The sequence below is a fragment of the Haliotis asinina genome, chromosome 5 (assembly GCF_037392515.1).
Source record: "Haliotis asinina isolate JCU_RB_2024 chromosome 5, JCU_Hal_asi_v2, whole genome shotgun sequence".
NCBI classification, from domain to species: Eukaryota; Metazoa; Mollusca; class Gastropoda; order Lepetellida; family Haliotidae; genus Haliotis; species Haliotis asinina.
The window spans coordinates 75,421,295-75,442,732 of NC_090284.1; the positions used below are offsets into that span (position 1 = coordinate 75,421,295).

Genomic DNA, 21,438 nt, shown 5'->3' on the forward strand with positions numbered 1-21,438 from the left:
AACATACACCATAGGGAACACCAGTCGCCATGTGGTATATTTCTCAGCCGCTTCATCGAGTTTTGGTGTCCCTACTTTCGAGTCTTGACCGTGTCATCTTTTCATTTATGTTGAAATGTATTGGTCACTTTTGCTCTCATAAACTTCACATGTTGTAAAGTGCCATTGCAGTAGTAATGGATCCACAACCTTTGCATCCAAACATGGCTCTATTCGCTTAAGATATGGCTTAAACAATTTAGCGATATGATCTTACGTCATATGAAACATCTTTGTCAAACAGCACGGGCACTAGCTGATTTACCATGGCACGTCCCATGCACAGTTCCTATCCATCCTCAGTGGTCCGTATCAAACTGAGTCACATTTCGCCACTGTCCATTTCCACATTATGAACAAGTCCTAGGTCCGCCTCTGTCAATGTCATATGTAAGATCCAGGCCCGCCTCTGTGGTCTGGGAACTGGATCCTCTGTCGAGGAAGACTGAGACTAGTTGTTCGATACCGACCATGTCATATGTAAGATCCAGGCCCGCCTCTGTGGTCTGGGGACTGGATCCTCTATCGAGGAAGACTGAGACTAGTTGTTCGATACCGACCATGTCATATGTAAGATCCAGGCCCGCTTCTGTGGTCTGGGGACTGGATCCTCTATCGAGCAAAACTGAGACTAGTTGTTCGATATCGACCATGTCATAACCAAAAGACGTAACGGTTAAAAGACGAAATGAGTCACCTTGTATATGGCTGTGTTTTAGTAAAAAGGACGACACCGGATTACCTGGACTGCTACTGAGACGGGTAACTATGTGAAACTACGGCATGACATCTCAGGAAGACAAACACCGCCATCAGTCACTACTGCCTAGGGGTCCAGTATTTTGACCAGTAAACCATCTTGACTATATTATTCAACAAGAGCTAGAATTAAGTGAATGAACACAGTCAGTCTGACACTGTAAACCTTATTTTGCCTTAAAGATCACATATGCTCTAAGGGGTGTAAAATATATAAATCACTCATTGGCATTGTTATATATGAAACCCCGTCATTAAAACTACAGTAACTCATTTCGATCTTTGATTACCTTTAATCGCATAAAAAAAACCCAAATGAGACAGAAGCCCCACATTATGTTTTCTGAAGGTGGTCTGAGTCGGAAGTGGGGCTTGAGGAGGATGGTCTGGAGAAAATGGGGATTAATTAAAACACTAAGTGTTGTTTGGTTTTTTCAGGGATGGTCCCAGAGCATACAAAATACAAAAATTGGGACTTATCACAGTGCACAAGGAGAACAACCATGACAAACACACTGTAAGATTAGGGAAGATGCAACAAGGGCTGTATTAAGAAAATATGATAGTACAAGTATCGGTTCAGGTTTGATCTGACAAGTACTACTGCTCAGAAAATATGTGTACAAATGCTATGTTGATTTTTGATGTTAAGATATAAATAAACCTTGCTAAACCTGACCTGTTTGTCGTATACATTATCCGAGGCCTTTATCTTAGATGTCTGGGGCTTTTGTCCAATGGGGCTCCTGTCTTGTTTGGCTTTTGTCAGGCTATCGGGAAGACGATGATGAGTCTCGCTCATCACGATTACGGTTAATTTTTTCAACCTAAATCAACCTAAACAAGCAACATGAAGTTAGAAACGGATTGGGGATTGGGGATTGGGGATTCGAATCCAGAATCCGAATATTTTTTTAATTATAACTCGATGAAAACAAATCTCCTTGGTATTTTCTGTAGGGGCGAACAACCCGATTTAGTATATACCACATGCTTCAACAATGGTCGCTTCTCACATACAAACAACCCATTTCGCACAAACTATACGGGGTCCGGTCTGGTGACACCATCACCCGACCCCAAGGAGCAAATGACAATGATTCGGCATGTCTTTGTTGAAATCAGCAAATTGACGAGCTTCCTACACATTTTCTGTACAACTAACTGAAAATCGTTCCTCGCAGACATCACAGCAGTGCTCTGACAACAGAGTTACGTAACCTGTGTGTGGTTTCGTCAAGCAGACGGCTTTCTGGCAACTTTTAATCGCTTTTAATAAGTTTTTCTTAAGAATGAGTTCTTAAAACTAACCCCAAGTCTGTCATATGTAATGGTTAAAAGAGTACATAGAATATGAGTTTATGCGTTCTTTAAGGCAGGTGGATCTGGTGAGGGGCGTGGGGCAGATATATTGAAAGGGTGAAGGTGTATGGCAAGTTGCTTGTGACTGATAACGGTCCGTAAATATATCTCAATAAAGGACCACTTGACAAAACGCCGGATAGTCCCGGTAGTACACGTGACTGCTACTGCCTATTTCAAACACTATCTGACATTACAACTAGGAACAAGAGCGCCATATACTGTACGTGCGACGTTACCAAGTGCTTGACACGCCCGGCCGTCTGTCCGTGTCACGATCTGACAGAGACCTAGTTAAAATGTCGTATTGTTTTGTCAGTCCTGACGAACAGCTCAGGGAAACGTGCGGTGTTTGAGCTAACCGCGAACGTACAGTCACCCAGGAACTGGTGAGTACATTAATTGCATAGTTGAGATGTACACGAGTACGTTAAACGCGCACAGCCCTTTGGCATGCATATACTTGTGCCACGCTCATTTCAACGCCAGAATTGTTGAAGAACTGTCAGCGAACGGAGAAAACTGACTCTAGAGTTAACAATATCATAGTGCTTCACACTGTATATTTGTGGAGTATTTCATTAACCTACAAAATGTCCCATCACCTTCTCTATATATGATATCCCTGCATGCAGAGTCCGTGTAAACATGTTCGCACTGTAGAGTGAACACTTGACTTTCATATCATATTTCATCCCTGATCAGGACGGGTTGACATTTCTCCTTGTACAACGCAATTTTGTTTGCATTAGTTTCTGCAGTGGCAACTTGTGTGGTATTGCAGCTGATAACACATGATCACACGGCCTCGATCGCCGGTCGTGTTAATTATCACGGTTTATGGTGAGTACTTTCTGGCTGATAACGAAGCTGGACCACATGACATACTGTATGCAATATGCAATCGTGCAGTGTGTATCAAAACTTTCGCTATCATCCGTACATATTAGAACATATATATATTCAACTTCCTTGTAGAGAGAAAGTTACAACATGAGATCTCAGAATGTTCCGTTAGTAGTGGAGGAATGCTGAATTACCCCTGTGTATAAATCGTTGGCCCGTCACGCCAAATGCCCCGGGTTGATTTCCGACATGGAAAAACTGGCAGGAGATTATTTCTTGTCGTACTATGGTTGGTTCTTTGCGGCGTAGAGTGATATTCACTCATCAGTGTAGTGTAGCCTAGGAAAGTGCGATTTGTATCAATAATTTGTATTTGCGAAAAAATATCAGAGTGAGAAAATCTGACTGCACAAAGCCGAATCTGCGTTTTTCTTCCGAAATATGCTGTCGAAGCCAACACCCACATTGTGTTAATTTCATACGCACTGATGTGGCCGAGATGATTTTATTACTTCTGTATAAATGTTTTAGAAATGTGTTTTAATCTATTTTGTTTCTCTTTCATCAAGTACATGTACAAGCTAGATAACACAAGTAGCATAGTTAGAATAGTTTACAATAGGTTCAACCCAGCACTTACATAACTATTAACTCCTCAACAGCCAGCTTCAATCTAATGCCAAGCGCACTGCATTGTCTGCCTTTTTCCCTATCTCTCCATTATGTAAGTCATGTTGCCCACAGTTAAACTTTTTTGATCAAGCAGTGGTCAGATAATAGTGTTACAAGTCAGAGGTCCAATGCATTGCTCAGCAAACAGATTGGCTTTCTTTGTGGACCGAGTGGGCGAGGGCTTCACCTAGAGCTGCTTATATATATAAGGATATCCTGATTGGACACTGGCCACGCTATGAACTGCCCGCTCATTGCCACACAGTGAGCTGGAAAACACTGACTGGAAAACCTGGGTTTGCATAGGAAAGTGCGTGCTGTCAGCTCACCATCAAGTGGCTGTTCCGTGTTATTTATACAACTGGAACCTCGTCCGCTACTACACTGATAACATGCATTACTTCTGCCAGTTAAATGGAGCATCACACTAGGTGTTCGATTTCCGGAAAACGGAAAATTTCCGTAGATGCTGCACCACTGTAGTATATATATGATCCTTGTATCACTTTCTGGCAGGCCTTTTAGATACTAAAAGCTGTGTAAACTAAGTGTACTCACCCTTTGGGGCGGTTTGCACGGAAACATTCTTTCTAACATATTCGTACCATTTATCCTCGTGTTGAATATAAGTATAACACACTTTGTATCACGAGCAGCGAAGAATATGAATTTCTGGTGTTAGTAACAATCCGATTTGAGAACGGGCGGTTTTCATCATGACTCTCCTGTAGAGGACATGTTTCTTTACACGACTCCATGTAATGCGTTCGTCGTTCAATGCAGTGAAATGGTTCCAGATACACAGTACAAAGTATATCAACACAAGGTGTTAGGTGTATGTCTTTGCAACATTTCCTTCATGGTCCAAGGCATACAGTACAATGTATATCAACACAAGGTGTTAGGTGTATGTCTTTGAAACATTTCCTTCATGGTCCAAGGCATACAGTACAATGTATATCAACACAAGGTGTTAGGTGTATGTCTTTGCAACATTTCCTTCATGGTCCAAGGCATACAGTACAATGTATATCAACACCAAGGTGTTAGGTGTATGTCTTTGCAACATTTCCTTCATGGTCCAAGGCATACAGTACAATGTATATCAACACCAAGGTGTTAGGTGTATGTCTTTGCAACATTTCCTTCATGGTCCAAGGCATACAGTACAATGTATATCAACACAAGGTGTTAGGTGTATGTCTTTGCAACATTTCCTTCATGGTCCAAGGCATACAGTACAATGTATATCAACACAAGGTGTTTAGAATTTGTCTTTACAGCATTCACCTTATGCTTCCCTCTATGCAATACGGACCATTTCAGCATCAGGATATCACATATGGATCAGGACATCAGTATATGTCTTTATAGACACCATGACCATGGCAGCTGGGTGTCGATTCATGTAGACACGAGTGTGTTGGTGTACTGTTCCGTTGTAAGAGCGCCGGCCGATACCTGACTTTTTTTAACGCCCGTTTCATTTCCTTGCCAGGTTGAAGTGTTAAAGTGGCCATGTTTATAATGTTACTTCTGGGTTACAGTTTCAGTTTCATCTCTAAAATTAAATAGTTTTAAGCCCGAACGTTGAAAAAAACCCACCTCATCCCCTCGTTACATAATTCAGTATGTGTTAGAAACGGTGTTATAGAGTAGAAGCGGACATAAAATATAGCTTACAGTGTACGCCTAGAATCAGCTGTTAAGATCAATCTGACTTGATGCTAAAGTGCCCATTGAAGCGATGCCTTATATCTTAGTATCTGGTTTGAATTATCTATCTTATGATAAAACAGATACATTCGTGTCTAACCATCCAGCTGTGTCGGTGTGGAGGACATATCAATATGCCTGCAGATATTATGGCGAGTGCGGCAACCGATGCCTAGCTAGTGTGTCAGTGTATTCCCAAATATAGCATATAGTACATTCGAACACTTTCTAAATGACATTGTGTAGTCATTCAAGGACGGTATAATAAGTAGCATGGACCATAATAACAACACGGTATAACAAGTAGCACGCATCATAGGAACAACGACAGCGGACGGTATAACAAGTAGCACATACCATAATAACAAGAACAACAGGGGATGGTATAACAAGTAGCATGGACCTTAATAACAACAGGGGACGACATAACAAGTAGCACAAATCATAATAACAACAACGGGGGATGGTATAACAAGTAGCATGGACCATAATAACAACAGGGGACGACATAACAAGTAGCACAAATCATAATAACAACAACGGGGGAAGGTATAACAAGTAGCACGAACCATAATAACAACAGGGGATGGTACAAGACTTAGCACGAACCATAGTAACAACAGGGGATGGTACAAGACTTAGCACGAACCATAGTAACAACAGGGGATGGTACAAGACTTAGCACGAACCATAGTAACAACAACAGAAAGTAGCACCAACTATAATGTGAATGCTGAATGTATGTTGTAATATAACATTCAGTCCCTCACATTTATTGGAAACGCGAGTGTAGACACACATTCTACCCTCCCACCATACCCCAGCAGGCAGGGGACCATGCCTACTGTAACACAATTAGTAACAACAAACATTACGAGCTACGTAAGGTGGTACATCTACCACCAACATACACACACTCGACCAAATACCACGGTGCCTCTACTGCATTCACCATATACGTCAGAGCAAGGTACAGTTCCCTCTCGTGTTACGTTCAATGTCGTCTCCCTGCCAGCTGGGGCTCGCTGCCAATACGTACAGCGTCCATGGCGCGACGGCATCACATGCAGAGGGGATATGTACGTGTGACATAAACCTACATTCATGCAAGTTTTGTGATAGAGACAGGTGTTGCGGGGATCCACAGGACGGTCTCCATACATGACTAATTAAGTGAAATCTCACAACAATTCAACTATATCTTACCATCTATATCTTACACGACGCATACTATCCATAGGTAGCTATAGGTGAAAACAGTTCAAAGTCTTACCAATTGATAACACTGTCTTACATTTTCCCACAAAATCTATCCGAAAAAATCGCATCAAATAAATCCATACTTGGAAACATTGAGGCACAAAGTACTCTGTCGATGGTTGTTCTTTTTCTTTTCTTATTTTATTAATTTAATTTGATTTAATTTAATTTTTTATGTTATATTTTCATTTTTTAAAGATTTTTATTTTTTCTTATTTTTTCTTATTTTATGAAAGTAAGCATCTTTGATATCCTTTTCATGGAAGAGCCTACTGTAGTTTGAGATAGTAAGGGACTCCTGTACTTTAAGTTGAGATTGTACGTGGCGAAAAGCTTGGCTACTCTTAGGCTGCAATGGACTGAGGAGCAACAAACCCCGTACGATCAGTTACGTCGTGAAAAAGCTCGCAGATATTCAGCGAAGTTATATCTTTACTGTTAATTTGTCTTCGATTATATTTAATCGAGCTTATGTTCAACGCGTCTTACATAAGAGTGTTTTGGGTTTTTCTTATTTACGTATGTACATATAAATATTATTTGTCTTGTAAGACCGAATCGCTTGTTTTCTTTTTTGTATTCCTGTTCAAATAAGAAACACCAGTTGTGTATTCAGTGTGAGTTACTAGAAATGCTGTAAAAAAACCAACAAAAAACAAAAAAAAACCCAAACAAACAAAAACAATAATATCGTCACACACCCGGGTTCAGTTCCCAAGATGAGTGCGATGAGTCCGGTATCGCCATTCTGTGAATATGTTGTTGGTGATGCTAAAATATCCTGACTTGATTGTGGAGTCTGTTACTTAGTATAGTGAATGTACAATGCTTCAGTTTACACACTGTATACTTGTATAATAATTATTCGTCCAATGGTATCAAATTGTGTTTGTACAATGTATACGTGTGACTTGTTGTTGACATCTGTGTGGGGATCGGAATAGGTCTGCCGCAATGACGGCTGTCAGATTTTACCTCGAACACTGACCATTCTGACTTGTTTCAGGCCTGGTTTCAAACGACATTGCTGGCATTGTTTTGCTGAATGTGGTCATGATGGGTGGTGCATTCCATGTGTTATGTCAGGGGGTGTCAGCGTGCTGTGGGACTGACCCTTGAGTGTTGACAGCACTTTACATTAAATCATCAGCACCGATAATGTACATGTCATGCAAGACATGGGAGCAATGCATTCCACCTCACTGTCCTTGAATCCTGACAGATCGGACGGGCCCAACGGTCTCCCAGACAAGCACACCACTATCCATTATAGTGGAGATTAGTGGGTCAACGACAGTTGAACTGTTGTAGGATTCACAGAATTATACAACGTGTACATTTCTGACAGAGCATGATCTTATAGGAAACAAATGCAAAGTGGTTTGAAAGTAAAGGTAGTACATTTCATCACACTGCTGACCTTACCCTAAATATATGCGCGACTGACGGGTGAAGCAATGTTAACTATTACAAACGTTCGCACCATACAACCTCTGTGATCTGCTACACTTCTACACGCTAGTGAAACTGCCACGCTTTCTACACGTTAGAGAGACTGCTACACTTTGTACACGTTAGAGAGATCGCTACACCTTGTTCAAGCGAGAGCTATTATTGCAGTTTTCGCTGGAACGACTGCTACAGTTTACCCAAGACAGACTGTTACAACTAACGCTAGAGAGACTGCTACACTTTCTACACGCTAGAGAGACTGCTACACTTTCTACACGCCAGATAGACTGCTACACGTTGTTCAAGCGAGAGCTACCATTAGTTTAATAGCAACTGCTACAGTTTACACAAGACAGACTGTTACAACTAACGCAGGATAGACTGTTACACTTTGTACACGCTAGAGAGACCGCTACACTCTCTACACGCAAGAGAGACTGCCACACTCTCTACACGCAAGAGAGACTGCTACACCTTGTTCAAGCTAGAGCTACTACTGCAGTTTACGTGGAGCGACTGCTACAGTTTACGTAAGACAGACTGTTACAACTAACGCTAGAGAGACTACTACACTTTGTATACGCTAGAGAGACTGCTACACGTCTACACGTTAGAGAGACGGCTACGCTCTCTAAACGCTAGAGAGACGGCTAAGCTCTCTAAACGCTAGAGAGACTGCTTCACCTTGCACACGCTAGAGCCACTAATACAGTTTACGCTAGAGGGACAGTTATAACTAACGCTAGAGAGACTGCTACAAGTAACGCTAGAGAGACTGCTACAACTAATGTTAGAGAGGCTGCTACAACCAACGGTAGATAGACTGTTATAACTAACGCTAGAGAGACTACTACAAGTAACGCTAGATAGACTGCTACAAGTAACGCTAGATAGACTGCTACAAGTAACGCTAGAGAGACTGCTACATGCAACGCTAGATAGACTGCTACAAGTAACGCTAGAGAGACTACTACAAGTAACGCTAGAGAGACTGCTACATGCAACGCTAGATAGACTGCTACAAGTAACGCTAGATAGACTACTACAAGTAACGCTAGAGAGACTGCTACAAGTAACGCTAGATAGACTGCTACAAGTAACGCTAGAGAGACTGCTACAAGTAACGCTAGAGAGACTGCTACAAGTAACGCTAGATAGACTGCTACAAGTAACGCTAGATAGACTACTACAAGTAACACTAGAGAGACTGCTACAAGTAACGCTAGATAGACTGCTACAAGTAACGCTAGAGAGACTGCTACAAGTAACGCTAGATAGACTGTTATAACTAACGCTAGATAGACTGCTACAACTAATGCTAGAGAGACTGGCTAGATAGACTGCTACAAGTAACGCTAGATCGAGAGAGACTGCTACAACTCATGCTAGAGAAAATCACGGTGTATTGTGACCCATTGCTTGCGTTTCGAAAATATGTTGACACGAGTTGCATGATGGTCAAATCTAAAGCTGGGTTCTAGTCTTGAGATGAGCCATATGCCTTCCTCTCTTACGCTGGAGGTCGGTGAGGGATCATGCTCACTTCGTTGTTTGTTGTGCTTGTATGAGTGGATCAAGATGAGTATCTGGAGACAATACTCAGCTGCTTGATCCACTGGGTATCAAACCTTCTATCCTTCGAAAACACCAGATAATAAGATCAGCAATGAGTAAGATATGATTGCGACTATTGTCGAATTGCAATGTTGATCCAATATCTCAAAGGCTCTTAACATTTGCTCACTCAGTAATACAAGAATATATCACAAAGCTGTGAAAACCCTATGCTGTTCATTCGTTGTGGTAACGGAGTCTGGGAACACCATCACTCACATTCTCAACCCGATGACAGGTGATTACACTGTCGGTGAGAGGCATTCAAAGGCATATCACTGATAATCAATGATCACTTCCAGACTTAACATGTCACAGTGAACACTTTTAAGATGTCAAGCTAATAATCAATAGGGATCACTATTGTAAATACCACGAGAGTAGAGGAAGCTGACGTGAAAACTAGGTTTCAAACATGCAATATCTAATTTCTAACCTGTCTTACCAGAGACCCTTGTAATCGACGGTCTAACAGACCGTCTGTTACACGGTCCCTGGTCTAACTCCCAAACAACTGATTACATATATATGTTTTTAGACCATGACATTAGCAGACCGTATTTACAAAGGGGAGGTCTGTTATCAATTACATTTGCCGCAATGTCAGATGAAGTTTCTACACCAATCCTGCTGTCATTAATTCGTTCGTTCGTTCGTTCGTAAAGCTGTGTGGCTTAAGTAAATATGTCAGGGGCTGTGATGATGAGGCTAACCAGGTTGACTGTTCCTCTTACCGAAATATCTCTTAGAGACTATATTCGTTAACAAGCTCTGTTCAGCTGAACTTGAACTATGAAACATATTCTATAAATACAAATTTCTTCAAGAATGATCGTGTTTGGACAACAAACATCCCTCAGACATTATTATTTTAAGATGAAATTAAGATCAGACAGAAGTCCACCTCCACCATTTCTTCATCGGAGGCTGTTTGAGTGGACTTTCAAATTCTAAAGCCGATTGAGTCAGTTGGATCGAAATAAGGAAACCGTTCGCCAGCATTGACAACAATGAACAGGGAGTTTGCACGGGCAGCTTTATTTTCAAAGACATTAAATGTGAAATAAATGACCCACGTGGAGATAAAGTGAGATAGAGACATTGGAAAACTGTCAGCACACTTCCTGGTTTGCTTCAACTAGAGGTCTCAGGGACTCATGGATTCATACCCTTTGGAATGACTTGTTGAAGGGAGGTAACTGTGTATGGTACAAAAATCAGCTTTACCCTAGCTGTGATGTGTGACGTGAAACTCTAGTGTAACGTCAACAAGGTGTGGGTCGGTATTGTATTGATCATACCAGGTACTTGAAAGTGTTCATCTTTACATACATATCACGCGATTAGGTTTCATTGCCAGTTCTCTTTCTCAGAGCTGTGACGTAAACTAACATCTGCGCGTTGTTATTATGTGTGTGATATGTGAAAAGATAACATTAAACTTGCTGTAAAACAAAGCATAGCAAACTCGACCCGGCACTTCGATATTCAGATGAATGAGAAATTAAAACACTAACATTTTCATTATTCGCAATGCGTGTAAAGGATGAGATTTCCAGACTACCAGTTTCCGAATATGGCAGATAACACACTTAACCCGTATTGCCTGTGTCACCACTTAACTTTACCAGTCATCACAACACGCCGCACAAGCCCTAGGAAACCATATGTAAATATATCTGCGCATCTAACCACAACCTGTCATACACAGCAAGCACTGTAGCACAGCCCTGGCTGCTGCAGGCGACGCACAGCGAAAGAGATTCAAGTAAAACCAGTATTCATTGTCAAAAGACTACATAGCTGCATCGCAACTCCCAGGGTGACGGGCCATGCTAACTCAGGCATGACCGTCCACGGTTTCTGTGAGAGTTAACTCGACGTGTACGATTATATCTCGGCGCTGCCTTCTCGTCGATTCGGGGCCTACGAAACATTACGACTGCAACCGGAGAGGAAGTGTTTTTGGATTGAGAGGTTAAAGTTGATTCTACTGGCTGTGGTTACCATCCTGTGCTTACGGTAAAGGGTGTGAGTATCCTCACGGCTGTTGTTTCACAGCAGACGTTGTTCCTATCATGTGAAAGGCTACATGCACTCACTTTCTGTCATGGATAACTAGGTCTAGCGTTGGGCGAACAGATATCATTTGGCAAGTAAGTAGCAAGTTTCACGATCCTATTTATATACTTATCACATCACAGGCAGAACTAATTATCTGTCTAAATCACGAATGAAGACCGTCGAGCGTGAATGGACGTTGGCTGATAGAGAAGATGATGTAAAGTTTTGTATAGTTATTCGCCTGATTTGTGCCGATGTGTTTGTATGTTTAACGTCCGGTAGTTGTAGAAGACACCTGTAGAACGGTTGTATATGTCAGTTGCAGAACACCATGTGCTAGTGTGTGGTAGCTGACAACTGGCTTGTAAAGTTACAAATGCTGTTCGTCAGGGGCGGAACTAGAGGGTGTGGGAGTGCACCCCACCCCATCTCCCTGTGGAGCATTTCCCCTACCCTGTGAACTTGGTGATTTATGTGCACCCCTTTCTCCCAAATCTTGGATCCGCCCTAGCTGTTTGTGTTGTTCCGCTTGTGACATCGGTGTCACTCTTCAAAGCCGAATGCGGGGGCTGACAAGCGAAAGAAGGAAATATTGTGTTGGGAAAGAAAAAATGTTTCAAGCACGCATCCCGTTTTCTTCAATGTGTGTTTTTTTATTTAAATCCCGCCCCAAATTAAAGTGCCCCATCAAAGCTTTATGTTCAGTATGTTTATGGTGAGCATGGGAATATGTTCGTTCCTATCAGCAGTCTTAGCTCGTTTACTTGAACCACCTGTGCAGGTACATGTGAAGGTTGCCTTTTACTTATCTGTGACAGTTATACAAGCGACTTTTGTAATTTATGCTCTGCTTGAAATATGTTTATGGCTAACAATGAACGCTGTGTTTTTCCACTGACGTGGCCGACAGATAGGCAACAACAAATTCGGAAAATCTATAATTGTCTGTGTAATTGACAACAGTGATGTATCAGAAAGGGGTGGTGGTGGTGGTGGGGGGGGGGGGGGGGGGTATAGGTGGTCTGTGTAATTCATCATCAGGGGAGTTCGGTTGCAGTTTAGTTTTTTTATTATTTTTATCTTTCTATCATTCTATGTGGACGCGGGGGGCTGCAACAAGGTGAAACACGATCTTCGGGCTTGAACTGAGACTAGTGCTAGTCCCATACATGTGTGACGATACACTAGTAGCCCGTGATACACCCCCCATGGTACGACTGTGACATGCGGCGTGACAGTGACTATGCTTGTCGTAAGAGGCGACTAACGAGTTCGAGTGGTCAGACTCACTGACTTGGTTGATACGCGTCATCGGTTCCCAGTTGCGCAGATCGATGCTCATGCAGTTGATTACTAGATTGTCTGGTCCAGATTCGATTATTTACAGACCGCCGCCATATAGCTGGAATATTGCTGAGTGAGGCTTAAAACTAACTCACTCACTTTGATACTCTGGTGGTGGGAATCATTTTCTATATTCAGTGTATTCGTGAAGGAGATACATCCTTAGGGAAGGTTATTGGAGCGCGTCTCGAGCATCGGATACAGGCGACACAGTCTTCTGTGAAGCGTTGAGTCCTGTAAGCGTGTTAGCATACCTTAGCTTATCTCATGTTATCATATAGGACTTCTGTGGCGTTATATCCGTCTCACTCAGTAACTGTCTTCCTGAATATGGCACGGAGCTTTCAATTTTGACATTACTGTTTTTGACGCTGGGTTGTTTTCTCTCAAAAATAAATTCGAAATCGGTGGTTGCAAGGAAAATAAAACAAATCAATATTAAGTGTGGTACAAACATGTTGTCGGTGATGTTTATGTACAGTAGTCAGTGTAATGGTGTATAAGATTTTAAACTTTTTCAGAAATTTATTACCATAGTGACTTAATATCTTACACTAGGGCATGCATGAAAACAAGTTGTGAATAATGCATCTTGTTGAAAATGGTCTTGCTTGGCTATGAAAAAAAATTAAACTGAGAATTATGTTTGTTTTTACTTTCCTTTTCCAAGATCTTTGCATCTGTAGAACTTATAAGAAAATGTTGACCGTACATCAATATAACCGGGTAGTTTGGACACCAATTGACCGCAGACATGAAATAATACGTGTTGGCGATATTTAGAGCAGTGTTAACTTATACACAATTGTGGGTGACAGAAAATGGCTGTTACAATCAACAATGTATGAAGACCGTATACATCCTCATGTTTTACAGTTTAGTACAGAGGGTAGCCAGCTGACTCACCGTGACAGCCGACTTCTAACATAATTACACGTTCTCTCAGACGATCTAGACGTCCATACCTACATGAAACATCAGAGAAATGCCAACAAGGCTCACAAGAAAAAACGAAGTTCCAGCTGACACTTCGAGAATTACAGAAAATATTGTCAGTGACTAATGTCCAGTTTGAATTTATTTTCCATAGCTGTAGGCTGAACGGATTAACGTTATTCCGCATTTCTCAGACTGAATAGTGAATATGTTGTGAATGTATTTATCTTTCCTTTCACGCCGCCTGCTTATGTAAGACTGTATCCTATTCATGGATGTGATGTAGGCGGGAATGAGGTAGCCTAATGGTTAAAGCGTCCGTTCACGCTAAAGACTTGAGTTCCATGCTCTATGTGGGTACAGTTTGTAAAGCCCATTTCGGGTGTCCTCCCGTTGTGATTTTTCTGGAATATTGCGCGGCGTAAAACATTCTCATTCAAGTGTGATGCGAGGGAAATTCTAAAACTGATGGTGGCTGTATGACTGTTTTGTTTGGTTTTGTTTGTTTTTCTACACAGAGAAGTCACAAGGCATTAAAGAGTACATACAGTATATAGTACCCGACTCCTAGAGTGGTGCATTCCAGGAGTACCACTGATCATTTGTATGGGCCGTGGTGTGTTAGAGCAACATTGTCATTAGGTATTAACATAGACAGGTCGTATATATATAGAACGTCAAACCCAGTGACTAACTGATACCGATTATACTCCGACAGAGACTCCTTTGGACGCGTAAGGCAAAATAGTACCATGAATGATATCAATTGATATTTTATTAATATAAAATTACTTTTTCCAAATTTACTTCTTTCCCATGTCGTCGACCACGGATGTGGATCATCGCGAGTGTATGCACTATACGTTACTATGGCAACACGTAGATTCCAAATAATGACTAGATCAAGTTACTAAGCTGATCCGGAAATTTGTTGATGTGTTTGTATAACAATCTGCGTCAGAAACAAATGAATGGAATACAGCCAGGATTGTGCCGTCATTCGTGAGGACTGCCGACCTGACACCCGTTCAATGGAGGAATCAGAATCCAATATGTCCAATTACCGTTCACGGTGTTTGCGTTGCTCCACTGAGAATGACATTGCATATGAGGGCAGCTAACTCTTGCACACCAACGCACAGCCGGAGAAATGCATCGCTCGTTGCCACCCGCACATATAAAATGATTTGTCACGGCTTTCACATTCAACATATAATGTATCACAATCAACCTATCATACTTTACAATCCATATATCTTACATCACAATCCATATATCATCATCCATCACAACCCATACATCGGTAAATATCACAATCCATATGTCCATACATCACAATCCATATATCATACATCACAATCCATATATCCATATATCATACATCACTATCCATACATCATCATACCTGACTATCCCCATATCATGCATCACTATCCATACATCATCATACATGACAATCCACACATCATATATCATCATTATACACGACATACACACATCCACATATCATATATCACTACCCATACATCATCATACATGACTATCCACTATCCATACATCATCATACATGACAATCCACACATCATATATCATCATTATACACGACATACACACATCCACATATCATATATCACTACCCATACATCATCATACATGACTATCCACTATCCATACATCATACATACATGACAATCCACATATCATACACCCCTATCCATGCATCATTATACATGACTATCCACTATCCATACATCATACATACATGACAATCCACATATCATACATCACTATCCATTACCCCACACTCAATCCATAAGGTTCGACGTCTTTATTTTAAAGAGATTTATTTCGGCAGCTCTGTGAATCTAGGTCAGATGGCAAGAGCTGGGTTTCACGGGTGACGCACCATGGTAGGGTCAGTCCAGGGTCGCTCCAGGGTGGACTCGTCATCCTGCCATGTCAAGGTCAAGTTCCACACCAGTGGTTCTTCAATAAAAGGATTCATATTTGTGTGTTGTTATCACCATCTGTAACGTTCGATATTGTGATGCAAACTCTTTTATGCAACCATAAATTACGTAGCCTATTCTGGATTTGATGTTGAATGTTAAAGAAACATTTAAAAGTTGAAATGTGATGCAACGCTGATGTAAAGATCGTATCCGTATCTATCAATGTGTTGTTTACTAGACTAAGTCCCTGGAAACGCCTCTCCAGTTAACGCGCTTCCCTGTCCACGGAGCACTAAGTCGTCCGTCTGAAAGAAATGGACATCATGATAAGTCGTTTGTGATAAATACGATGTAAGCAACGAACTAGGTCTATCTTTAGAAAACGTCGCTGCAAGTGACACGAAACCGACAGGAGAAACGCCTTGGCATACTAACATGATCATTGAATGAGAACACATGTCTTCGTATATTGTCGTCCTCACACACGTGAAGAGAACTGAATCAACACTATTTGGAGGTCATATTTAGCTGTCACTATTCACATACATCTTCAGACCTGACTGAACAAAGCAATCCAGTGGGCTAGCGTCTCAAATTCAATATGGTCTGTCATGCGGAGAGGATCACTCTACCCGAGTAGAGAAGGGATCGGGCTCGTTGTATTCGCTACCACTTAGACATGGCCATAACAGAGGCGGATGGGTAGCCTGGTGGTTAAAGCGTTGAGTCGTCACGTCAAGACGATTGATTCCCCACGTGGGTGCAATGTACGAACACCATTTTGTGTCCCAATCCATGATGTTGCTCTAAAATTGCTAAATGTGGAGTAAAACCATACTGACCCGCTCACTCCTTACCGGCAAGGTTATGTACATGTATAGTGCAGTTTTAGGTAGCACGATTTGACAATGCTTGTGCCAAAGCCAATGAATTCATTCAAGTTATGGCGTAATTGTTTACTATTCACTTAATCCAACAGACCATGCCTTACCGGCTTATATATGTGATGACGTTGCATAATGTCAGCTTGGAGCTCCTCGCCTCGCCTCGCCACCCCACCCCAAAAACCAGGTATTGTCCCTCTATTGTGAGCATAGCTGCCCGTCGACACGTTCGTTGACAGTCTGTGAGGCCGACCAATCTTCAGGTCAGGGTAAGTGTTTCTGTCATCAATAGATATTTCAGTGTCCAGTTCTGTCGTGTAGTGCCGGGCTCAGTATCTTCACACAGGATTTCTTTCAGACCCACCGAATTGGCAGATAGGTACCGCCGCAATTAACACTTAACTATGCATTTTTTTGTTAAGTATAACTCCCCTTTTAGAACTATTTGGTTATTTCTGTGTACAATGTATAAATGTTATATTTGTCATTGGAATTACTATATTGTGGACGGTGGGCCATAGACTGGATCATACCGACTCCTCGGGGTAAACATAGAGCGTCTTCCCTGATAAGGGCAATATATGCTCACTTCTCGCAGGGGTCGCTGTACCCAGCCGCCAAGGAGACCTGTATGATGTTTTCCTCCAAGTTCTCATATCTCTATTCTCAAACTAACAATGCTCCGCGGCGTCACAGCACAATCCACAATCACAATACTTACTTGTTCCTGTAAAGATAAATGCCACCAGTGCGCAATCTAAAGTTTCTGATCATCATGGATATTTATGTGTCGACGTAATGGCAACACAGCCCGCGGCTACCAGGTGTGTTCTCATTGTTGATGGCCGTTTCCTTGTATACTAGTATATGAATTAGACTTTCTACTCACATTCGAAAATATGTACTAAGGAATATAGCCAGGATGTTAACCTTAGGCTACAGGTGTGTTGAGGATCTGATATCGTTCAGTGACGATCACATGACCTGTCCCCTTGAATGGTGACATAGTTGCCCGTGGTTACGCCCTGTTTATGGTAGTATTGAGGTATGTGTAAGTGAATGGTGGCATAGTTGCCCGTGGCTACGCCCTGTTTGAGTGAAACGTGGATTAATATCGGGTTTAAGATAACTGTCAAGAGCTGGCCAGTACGTGTGTTGGTTTTGTCTCTAAATCTTTGTTTGTACATCCTTTGTTTCATTGTGTGTTGTACAGGGCACATGCTACAACTGGTTATTGGTTGGTCAGCTTGTTTCCTAAATAACTGCTATGGAACTGCGATGGAGTTTGTCGCTGCTCACGCCAGCACCGGTTCAGATTTATACTTACGGGTACCCGCGATATAGCTGGCAGTGCTGATGTCTGTGTCGTTAAAGGCAAACATGTTGAACCTACTGTTTCATATTCCAGTACAAGGTCTAGTATACGTAAGGTAGTATCGTGAAGCGACTGAGATCACGTTTCCATTAAACAAGTGCATTCAATGACAATAGCGCCAACATATCATATAAATCACATGTCTGACATAATTTCAGATATTGAGACAAATCAATTTTCATTCGTGTGCAGAGGACAGAAAAGAAAAGCCCTACTATCTGCAATGTTTCCTCTTATACAGAAATCATTACACACCAAAAATTTCATAATGGATGATTTTCAGATACACGAAAAGACACACAAATACCTAATTTAGCACAACAGAAAACACCCCAAGAATAGACCCCTTTATCCACAATAACAGATAAGAGTTATGGATATCTCTGACTATTAAACTGTGACATAAGTACTTTTTCCCCTGCTTCCCGACTCAAGGGCAAGCAAGTGAGACAATCCAGATTTGTCTGTCACAAGGAAGCAGTCATTCTGGTCTACTCTCATCTGTGAGTACTCCAAACTGTGATCGAGAGTCTCAGTTGTGAGATTGTGGAGCAGGTAATTAACAATAAATGCACACCATATTCCCTCATCTGATCGTATGAATCACCCTGGCTAATTGGGTATTTGCTAGTATGCAAACCAGCAACTGAATCTTGTGGAGGTAACGTACACTTTAAAAGATGAAATAATTAACCTAGTCAGGTAAATATCGTTAAAGAAAACACTTTGTGTAGGTAACTTCGTGATCATTTGAAAGAGAAATTAATTTACCTACTCAGCTTTACTGTTTCATATATAATTAATAAAACAAATGTATAACGCGTTTGCTGCTGTTTTTGATCACCATTAAGGCAGACCTCCAGCAAGTAGAATATATCGCCACTTCACATTTCACATGGCAGTATTCAACTGCCCTATTCCAGTGAACGTCGCTCAACGTACCTTGCTGTCATTGTTAAACAGTAGAACCGAATAACTAAGGTATTCAAATTCGGTGTCCGTTTTGTCTATTTCGATTTTTAAACGGCATTCTTTAAAGTATTCTATCACGCTGCAACATGAATAAGTTGTGAGTTTTACGTTTCCAGAAGTGGATGACACACTAAATTTATATTCATGAAATATTAGCAGAGTGATCGTTCTACACTTACACGTTTCATGGCAGTCATGACAGAAATGACATATTATGATATTGAATTTGGACTTCAAATTCATATCATGATGAATTATACGGGGTAACCCTTTAAGAGTAGTTCGAACATGACATGTTGTTATATATGCTTTGAAAACCAAATTCCTCGGATTAAGATTGTAGCTGACTCTGATCTAAGCAAAACAATTGAAACTATATAAGATAACACATTACATGCACTCTTGCAGACCATCAAAACTTTGCGTCCAAGATGTTCAGTAGCGTTTTTGTCGAGGCTGCGTGAGTGTCATGCTAATGTTTCGACGGAGTTGTTTTCAAAAGAGGCGATGACATCTAGAGACGTCCTAGCGCTGCCATGCATGAACATAGTACGATTGACATGGCTATCTAATTGTACCTACCTACCCAGTTCCTACTGTTGTTAACATTGATCATAGCCGTACACCGTTTTCACGGAGTTTGTACCACGTCCAAGGTTTCTGCCTGTGCCTGTCTGTGAAGGAGGGACGTCTGACTGACGTTCCTCCGTCCAGCAGCCTGCATCAGGTGGCACTGATTGAGAGTCTAAGAGACTCCCACTCTCCATTCAACTTGTCCAGCTGCAGCATGGGTCACCCACCATACTTATGTCTTGCCAGACGAATCTAGACTCGGTCACCATAGCAATTACTCTTGATTCCTCCAAGACTTGGGTGATCCTCTACTTTACCGGTTCCTCGTGTCTTCTCATGTCAAGAACACTTATGTGTAAGTATATCCGTCGTTTAAAGCTGTTCAGAACTCATATGGACTATGAGTGTACAGTCAGCTATGCCCAAATGTAAATTCCTCTTTGCTCTGCACCTTCCCGGCATGTCGACGTATGCCTCTTTGGACATGAGCAGTTTGGGGCCTTCAGAAACGAACGTCTTGGGGAAACAACAAAGTCCATTGACAGTCATTTAATGCTGATTGGCAACTCAAAAACAACCAACCAACAAACAAAAAGAAATAAGAGACCGTAGTTAAAGTGGATATAGCAGAACTGAAAACGGTATGTACATTGGGATACGTGCTCGAAAAGATGCTTTATTCCGTCATGGAATCAGACACCATTCGGTGGTGCATGAAGCACGTCAAGCACTTGGCGTGTAAAGATGCGTCTGTAGCTGATTCAAAAGCTCCCGCTGCTTCCAGTTCGGTTATCGATGGAGGTGCCATCAAAACGTTTGATGGATATGCTAGTGATGTTTTCACAACGCACATCCAGGCACTATATGGAATGTTACACGTTTGAGTGTGATAAATGACAGAAGCAGTCTACAGGTGAGAGTCATAGCCCATCAGTTGCGGCAGATATTGCAATGCTTGTGGTGAAGCTCAATACTTGCTATCCCACAAACACTAGCAGCTCTTGTATAGCATTTCAGAAAGACCCTAACTCTGCCAGTCACAAGGACCCTAACTCTGCCAGTGACATCTACCACAAGCTGCAGTCGTTAACTGAGTGGAGCTGGATACATGAGGAAAGACGTCAGTATGTTCCCTAATGGACGGCACCTCAACAAGAATCCAAATCTTGTGAGGTGATCACTTGTGGCCAAAATTTGTGGGGTATTACATTTTGCGTTAACACTTTCCCTCGATGCATTGATGACCATTCCAGAGCTAAGGCAGCAGCCAGAAAAGACACCATAGTATTAATCATCTGAGCATGTTCAAAGTGAAAATATTTTGTGTGCCTCAATATCCTAAAATTCTAACTATACATAGTACTGTTTATGTGCAGTCTTTTGTGCTTTTATCCATGAATGTGAATTTACTCTTAGCCATACCACGGTCACAGACTGAACATAGGGGAACGTCTTAAACTTATTTTATGTTTAACTAATCTATGACCCTGCTCACATTGGACTCCGGTGTCAACCAACAATCCTTTAGTAACAAATGACGGACAGTGCCACAAAGGAAGTGCTGGTCAAACTGCTTCCCCCCTATTGTAACAAACCGTATGTTGTGTGACGTCAGTAC

The 21,438-nt window shown here is 41.6% G+C and overlaps 1 protein-coding gene across 3 annotated transcripts in view; it reads left to right on the plus strand.

The window, feature by feature from the left end:
* Positions 1 to 2,297: 2,297 nt before the first annotated feature.
* Positions 2,298 to 21,438, plus strand: part of LOC137285281 (lysosomal alpha-mannosidase-like) — a 68,590-nt gene continuing 49,449 nt past the window's right edge. Inside the window, exon 1 of one of the 3 annotated variants that reach the window (XM_067817606.1) lies at positions 2,298 to 2,549. The gene's annotated coding sequence lies outside the window, so the exon portion shown is untranslated. Of the gene's footprint in view, positions 2,550 to 11,422; positions 11,877 to 21,438 lie in introns of those variants that run through there. The other 2 variants (XM_067817608.1, XM_067817607.1) reach the window with 2 other exon arrangements.